Below are 8,602 nucleotides of genomic sequence, written 5' to 3' on the forward strand. Positions count from 1 at the left end.
GTAGTTAGATTATAAGAAAGCGAGAAATCACCCCCTGGGGGGATGGCCATGCCACAATCCCTTCTCCTCCATTCTCCTCTTGGGATCTTGGGCACACACGCACATGCGCCCGGAGTGAGTTTAAGCCACTGGGTCCCGGACTCAAACCGCGGTCGACTACGTGGGAGTCCAGCGACATAGCCAATTACGTTAACTGCTGGTCCCCTACTTACTTATTTTTAAACAACTGTTCACTAGGGCCAGCAGGTGGCATGGTGGTTGAGGCATCGGATTCCCATATGGTCAGCCATGGTTGGAGTTCCAGACCTGGTGGCTTTCTCTCACTTTCTCTCTCTGGTGAATGAACATATCCTATAATAAATTAAAATAATAATAATAATTTAGAAAAATGATGAAAAGCTATTTGATGATGATGATGTGAATAGTAATGTCTTTGTCTTGACTGACATGCATGGTATTCCTTCTGGAAAAAGAACTGTAACACACTGTAAAGTTATACATGATTCAATGTAATATAAACAAGATTATGATAATAGTAAATAAATAAAAATAATAAAAAAGATATTGCTTAAACAATGATTCTGTCTCACTTGAATTATCTGTGAGATTTTAAAAATTTTACTCTTTTTAAAAGTCATTTCTATCAGTATTAAAATAAAGGTAACATTTCTCCCATAGTAAAAAGAAAACCTCTTGATCCCCATAGTTCCCTCCAGCTATAATCTAAATTTTCTGTTTCCCTTTGAGGAATTTTCTGAAAGTGCCTTCCTAATTCTCATTATCTTCAATTCTTCTTTTCTTAATTCTTTCTTGAAGCTACTCTAATAAAACTTTTGTCTCGACCACTTGGCCAAAACACTCTTCCAGGTAATCAATGACTTCCAAGTTGCCATATCTGTGTTCAGGCCTCATCATACTTGATCTAACAGAAGTGTGTAACAGATAATCAATTACTCCTTGCTCCTCTTTAAATCTCTTCCCTTGACTTCCGTGACATCAAACCCTCCTGAATTTCCTTCTAACTCCCTGACTGCTCTCCTTGGCTGATTCTTTCTCATCCCCACAAATCCTAACCATGAGGTTGCCCCAGGTCATGGCTGTGAAAACTTATCTCTTCTCTGTGAGTACCATTTTCCAGGATGAAACTCTCATCCCATCACATGGTTTTAATGCCTAGTGTAGACTGATAAGTCTCAACTGTATTTCTGGCTTAGACTGCTCCCACATTTCCAGGCTTATATCTCCAGCTGCCTACATGACATTTCTACTCGGGTATATAACAGTCATTTCAAATACAAGATGTCTAAAAACTAAATCTTATTTTTCCCACCTCTCTTACCTGCATTCTTCCATCCTCAGAAGAAAGCAAACCCATGCTTCCAATAGCTCAGGACAGAAATCTCATAGTCATCCTTGACTCCTTTTCTGTCTTAGTTCATATCCAGTCTAGAAGAAAATTCTGTTTTCTTTTCCTTTAAAACCTCTCTAGGATTCGGCCTCTTTTCAGCTACCTCCATAGCTGTGGTTCAAGCCACCATTATCTCTTGCTTGAATTATTGACACAACATTTGCTGCTTTTTCATATGCTCAACACTGCAGCCAGAGTGATCATACCAATTCTCTTCAATCGCTTATTATCTCATGTGGAGTAAAAACTGAAGTACTGCAATGGTTTGAAGGCCCTACACCAGGAATTGCTAATCTACTTTGTGACATAAATCTCTCAAGAAGACTGTGGAGGTCTATAGATCTTTTCTCAGAAAAAAAATATTTTTAAATGCGTAAAACAACAAAATTTAAAAAGAAACTAACTAGATAAGGAGTCTTCAAAAAATTCATAGAACATGAAAACTTATGCATGGATTTAAATTTTTTTGCATGAAAATAAACACATATTCTAATTCAATTTTTCTGCAAAACTTTTGAAGTCTTCTTATATTTAAATGCAATAAGCAAAGATTAAATAAATCTGGAATTGTGATACATGAATACATGAGCTCCTTTCTCACACTAAATAACAATATCTAGCAGACTCCAAGCTAAGAGGCTGCTCTGCACCGTCTGGTTCCCACCATCTCTCTGACCTCAGCTGCTACTACTCTTACTCCAATCACTCAGCCTGACCATCCTGGCTTGTTTGCCACCCACCAAGCATGCTTCAAGAACTTTGCAGTTGCTGTTCTCCCGAATATCTGTATAGATTATCCCTGTATTTCCTTCAGTTCTACAATCAAATGTTACCTTGCCAGAGATGCCTTCCCTAGCAATTCTCCCACGCACATACCCTAAGACAACATTTCCTGCATTATTTTACACTTATGATCATCCAAGAGATAGATTAATTGACATATAGATAAATGGCAGGTAATAGATATAGACAAATAGAAGAGAAAGAATGCCCTGGTTATTTTTAATTTTGTTTGCCTATATACTCATACACACATACAGTTCCCATGATAACAGAGATCTATTCTGATTATTAATGTGTTTCTAACATCTAAAGTAGTTTATGGCATATTACTGGCACTCAAAAATATTTATTGAAAGAACAAATAAACAAAATTAATTTCTCCTTTCCTAGTGAGTGATTCTCAGAGCTGCATTCTTCCAAGTCAGTGACCATGCTCAGGGAAATTTGCACAAGGTTTTGGAAGGTCAAACTACCCATTGTCATGGAGTTCCCAAAATGAGATGGATTACTTTGGAAGCCTCATTCTGGAGGGGCAGGCACTTGACCGAGTCCTTGACTGCGTGTTTTGCCATTTACCACTTTCCTCAGTGCCCAAAGAGAATGATCTGGCTATGGCCATTCTTTCTCATGTCAGGACCTATTAAACAAAGTTCCACTCCAGAGACCATGTATGAAAGGATAGGAAAGAAAACTCAATGATGAATAAAACCCTACAAGAGACTGTCAGAATCTTCACAACAGAATAAAATAGCACTTGGGGTAATGTCGAAGAACACAATCATGAAAGAGAACACCATTTTGTTAACCAGGCCACCATCCAATCTATGTATAGCTGCACAGCATATTTCTTCTCCAAAGAAGTCAACTTCAAATTATGACTATTGGTCTCTATTTAACCCTGAAAATTAATGATCCCAAAGTGACACTGAATTGTTAGAGAATTTCAAACAATAAAATAAAGAATGCAGGGGTTGTGGCAAGGTCTGGACTTAAAATATAAGTGTCAAAATTTTAATTCATTGTATCTAGCATAACATATAGAATTATAGCAAATTCTTTTTTTTTCTTTTTTAGGTTTTTGCCATAAGGCATATTCACTCACCAGAGAGAGAGAAAGAGAGACAGTGAGAAGGACAATGAGAAATCATCTCCCGGGGCAGGGATGGCTATGCTGCAATCCTTTCTCCCCCAATCTCCTCTTGAGATTTTGAGCACACATACACACACACACACCCAGTGTGATTTTTAAGCTGCTGGGTCCGGGACTTGAACCACCTTGGCCATGTGGGAGTCCAGGCCCTTAACCACCATGCTACCTGCTGGCCCCATTAATTCCCTTTTTTAATGAGGGTTTTGTTTTTGCTTTACTTTGAATCACTTCTTTATTTAAAATTATATTTATTATCATTTTTAAATTTTATTGCCAGAGAACATGTGTGCTAACCAGAGAAAGCACCCTACAATTGTGTGTGGTGATGCCACAATTCTTTCTCCTCCATTCTTGCATTCCACCCAGACTAGACACACATGTGCACACATACCCAACATGTTTTTCAAGCCTCCATGGCTAGAATTTGAACCTCAGTCAGCCATGTGAGATCTGCCTCCTTAGTCACAGGCCTTAACTGCTACTTTACCAAATAATGTCCTTGTTTTTGTTTTGTTTTGTTTTTCTAAGAGAGAGATTTCTTCTACAGGGTGTATGTGCTCTCTGGAGAAACTGAGAAGGACAGACAGACTGAAAGTGAGAATTCACCCTCCATGAGGGATGTCCATGCTCACAATCCCTTCTCTTCCATTCTCTTCCTGGGATTTTGAGTATGCATGCACATTCACCCAGTGTGAGTTAAAGCTACCAGGTTCTGGATTCAAACCAGCTGACTCTGTGTGAGTCCAGTGCTGTAACTATTAAATCATCTTCTGGTCCCTCAGTTCCATTTTTAGCTTATTTATTTTTATTTAATTCTTGAGTGAGAGAGAGAGAGAGACAACCACAGGCAACAGGATTTTGTAACACTACGATCCCCACACTCCCATCTCCCACCAGTTTTCTGGCCCACCAGGATTATGGGCATATACCCACCCAGCATAAATCTCTTCCATTTGAAGGCTCTATGGAGTCAACCTTTAAATATATGTTGTAATAATGAGGGGGCCAAAGAATGAGGAAGTGGATGAATTGCCATTAAGTACAGTTTATTCTCAAGGAAACATGTTTTAATGCTATAGAGGAGTGGATCACTGGAAAAGGAGGGGACTTGGACCAGGCAGTATTGGAACCCAGGGTTACAATGTCGTCACACCTGACAACCACAGGCAACAGGATTTTGTAACACTACGATCCCCACACTCCCATCTCCCACCAGTTTTCTGGCCCACCAGGATTATGGGCATATACCCACCCAGCATAAATCTCTTCCATTTGAAGGCTCTATGGAGTCAACCTTTAAATATATGTTGTAATAATGAGGGGGCCAAAGAATGAGGAAGTGGATGAATTGCCATTAAGTACAGTTTATTCTCAAGGAAACATGTTTTAATGCTATAGAGGAGTGGATCACTGGAAAAGGAGGGGACTTGGACCAGGCAGTATTGGAACCCAGGGTTACAATGTCGTCACACCTTTTTTTTTTTTTTTTCTCCTCTCCTCAAGCCCATATTCCTGCAAGAATGCAAGTTTCCTTTTTATGATAACCTTCAACCCTACAAGATTCCTCTTGATATTCTTTTTAATTTGTTTTAAAACATTAGCATGAAGGGATTTACCCAAGATCTCACACTTTTCTAGGACTATCTCTGTAGAACTTGAGGCTCTAGGCATCTCTTAGCAAGTACATATAATACAGAGGATATGAACTATTCCCTGAGGCTCCTCTTTGTTTCCCCTGGTTACCTGACTCACCTGTCAGGCCCCACTCACTGGCCAAGCAGATGTTATAGGAATTGCTGAAAATGGCAGGTGCGAAGTCAGATCCATCTACTTCTCATAAGCGGTACAGAAGGTAGGGCTGGTTTGCAGCTTTTCCCATGGAGAAATAAAGCACCTGAAAAGGGAAAAGATTCAAAAAAAAGGACATTAGGAAGCTCTGAGCACCTTGTAGTCTCCCCAGAACAAGTTGTAGCAGAGAGTTGAAATTCTGAACATTTCTCTCCAGAATTTGGGTGGTTTTCTATCATAAGTGTAGGGATTGGAGCCACCTACTCCTCTAGGTGGCAGGTCTACTAATCTGACCTGGGACCCCAGTACAGTATATGAGAAGATGGCAAAGACCATTTGTATCTGCTGTACAGGCAAAGTGAGTGTAGAAGGGATTCCTACGGTCCCCACAGATGTAGGCCAGGCAGGTACCACTTAAGTATTTACAACAGAAGGACAGTTTTTGTTTGTTTGTTTTTAAATTTTGTCACATTTATTATAGTTATTTTAGAATGAGAAAAATAAAACATTAGTGGAACAATCAAAATAATTAGAACCTGCTCCCAGTTCCATTTCTGAATCTCTTACTTCCTAGATATAACAACAGTTATAACAACTTTGGTGTATTGGAAATTAAGACAGGGATTTTTTTTCTTAAGAATTATTTAAATTTATGTATTATTTTAATTATTTAATTGGTTATAGGGAACGCGTGCTCACCACAGAGAGAGAGAGAGAAAGTAAGAAAGCAAGCCTCCTAGTTCAGGACACAAACCATGATCAGTCATGTAAGAATCCATCTCCTTAATCACCACACCACCTGCTGGCCCCCAGGAAATTGGTTTTATAGGAATCAAAAATCAGATGGGGTGGGACCAGCAGATGGTGTAATGGTTGCATCACTGGCCTCCCATGTAGTCGACTGCAGTTCGAGTCCCAGGTCCGATAGCTTGAAATTCACACTAGGCATGTGTGTATGTGTGCCCCAGATCCCAACAGGAGAATGGAGGAGAGGGAAAAAAAAAAAAAAAAGAAAGAAAGAAAAAGAAAAAGAAAAGTCAAATGGGATGGGATAATGAGATAATCCAGAGATTAACAATGTAGAAGTGAATAAAAGCTCTACTAGTATTCACTAGAGAGACAAAATGGAGTTGGCATTATGCAGGGACCACACAAGACCTGTCTGATGGGAATTGGAACAACCAGGACACCCTGCTGCTGCCAGTAATACCATCTGCTGCCAACCTTCCCATGTGCTGAATCTGGCCAACACTCAGCTGACTGGGAGCCTGGGTAGCACAGCCTATAGGAGTCAGTGCCTTGTGATAACACAGGCTGGCAGGGGAAGGACTGAAGGGATTCAAGAGTAGAATGCTTGAGACTGGCACAGCATGGCCAGCAAGCCTTGGCCTGTGGGGGTATCGTGGGATCCCCAGACCCTGCTATCCAAGCACAAAGAAGAAGCTTCATCTGACAGGCACCCCAGTACCCTCAAGCTAGATTCCATTTATGTATGATGTACATACCCATCCAGCATGTCCCATGAGAGAACAACAGTATGTGCCCCCCAGGTTGAGAACCATCTTTCTGGACAGCTGGTATCACCAGAACCTGAGCAGACCAGCAAGAAACCAAGGGCTGGGTCTTGATGAAAAATACTTGACTCCATCCCAGCTAGTCAATTTCATTTTTGCTCATGAGCCCCTCACCTCTGGGAACCGACGCCTCCTTCCCTTCCTTCCTACGATGGAGGGGCACAGGGAGGCCCAAAGTCCAAGAAAGATAGAGAAAACCTTTGAGAAAGGAATAGAAACCATGAAATTGGTGTTTTAAAATGGATAGCAACTAATATTAGCATCTGATTTGGACTGAATATTTACTTACTATGACTGTGTATTTAAATGACATTTATTTAAATGCAACTATTTTTTAAACTTTTTTTAAAGTTTACTCATTTATTTATTCCATGAGTGAAAATGAAGAAAAATAAAGAGATACCACCCCCGACTCAGCTTCAATGCCACAATCCAGCCCCAGTCTTAGCCATGGGCACATGTGTGCCCCACATACTCAGATTTCTGGACATGAACCTAGAACTTTCCCATGTGGGTCGCTCTCACAAACAGGTTGTTCTACTCTGTGCCATCACCCAGTGCCCTAAAATGTGACAATTTTAAACCACAATTGACTTAAAACTTTTCAGGTCAGAACCAATTTAACAGTGTGGACTAAATTTAGTATCTCTTCCTTTAAGCAGGAAGTGGGAACTTAGAAGAGAAATATAAATGCTTTCAGAAAGAAAATTATGCATTGTTTGCACATCACTGAGAGGCAACAAATCAACCATTCCTATAACACCAGGATGCCCTTAAACCACAAAGGAAAGACAAGTGGAAAATAAGGATTCTCACCACGGTGAAGATTGGTAGGCAGGGCTGGAGAGCAGCATAACATGATGGTCGAGGACAGCTCTCCTTTCTTCTCTGATCAATTCAGGAAGAATTAGGAAGGGAATGGATGCTTGGGTTATTTTAGAACTAGGAATAATGACTTGGCAGGCTGGGGAAATGGCAGTTCTAGACAAATGATTCTTTTTTTTTTTTTTTTTTTTGAGAGAGATTTTCACTGTAGGGCGCGTGCGCTCGCCAGACAGACAGAGAGAGACATAGAGACAGAAAGCGAGAAATCACCCCCCAGGGGGGATGGTCACGCCGCAATCCCTTCTCCTCCATTCTCCTCTCGGGATCTTGGGCATGCACGCACACGCGCCCGGCGTGAGTTTTAAGCCACCGGGTCCGGGACACGAACCGTGGTCGACTACGTGGGAGTCCAGTGACATAGCCATTACGCTAACTGCTGGCTCCCTAGACAAATGATTCTTGAAAAATGGTTAAAAATAGCAGTGAGAATGAATGGGTGAAGGGGCTTTGTCAGACATGTTGTATGCTAAGCTCTTGTCTTTCAGCTGCTACCCGACCCTGTATGTTCACTTTGTGGTCCTGGAGCTGGGTTCTGCAGACCACAGTTCACCTGTGCCAGCTGGGTCCTTCAGGGTGCTGTTCTCAGTGGGAAGGGGGAACAGAGGGCAGGATAAAAGAGGGAGACTGGGGACCAGCAGATGGCATAGCGGTCACATTGCTGGACTCCCACATAGTCGACTACAGTTAGAGTCCCTGACCCAGTGGCTTAAAACTCATACCTGGAGACTCTCAGTGGAGAGTGTCCCTTTTGGAAGATCTTAATGAATAGAATCAAGCAGATATAATTCCTCTCTAGAAAGATTATTTATATCCTGGCATTTGAGATGCTTTTCATTTAGAATAGTAAATAAATCATGGAAAAAGAAAACGTAAATGATGATGGAAAATCAGACCCAGAGAACTTCCTGCACTTTTCTTAACACAAACTGCTGGGAACACATGGACACCTTATTCCTACTGGTACTCAAAGCCTCTGGGTAGGCAATTCTGATGAAGATGAGGTGTAAGATGAGA

At 41.0% G+C, this 8,602-nt stretch overlaps 1 pseudogene; it reads left to right on the top strand.

Moving 5' to 3' along the window:
* The first annotated feature begins 8,442 nt into the window (after window positions 1–8,442).
* The window catches only part of LOC102479470 (ankyrin repeat domain-containing protein 49-like), a 720-nt pseudogene continuing 560 nt past the window's right edge, over window positions 8,443–8,602 (top strand).

This window comes from Tupaia chinensis, unplaced genomic scaffold (assembly GCF_000334495.1).
Source record: "Tupaia chinensis unplaced genomic scaffold, TupChi_1.0 Scaffold000399_1, whole genome shotgun sequence".
Classification (NCBI taxonomy): Eukaryota; Metazoa; Chordata; class Mammalia; order Scandentia; family Tupaiidae; genus Tupaia; species Tupaia belangeri.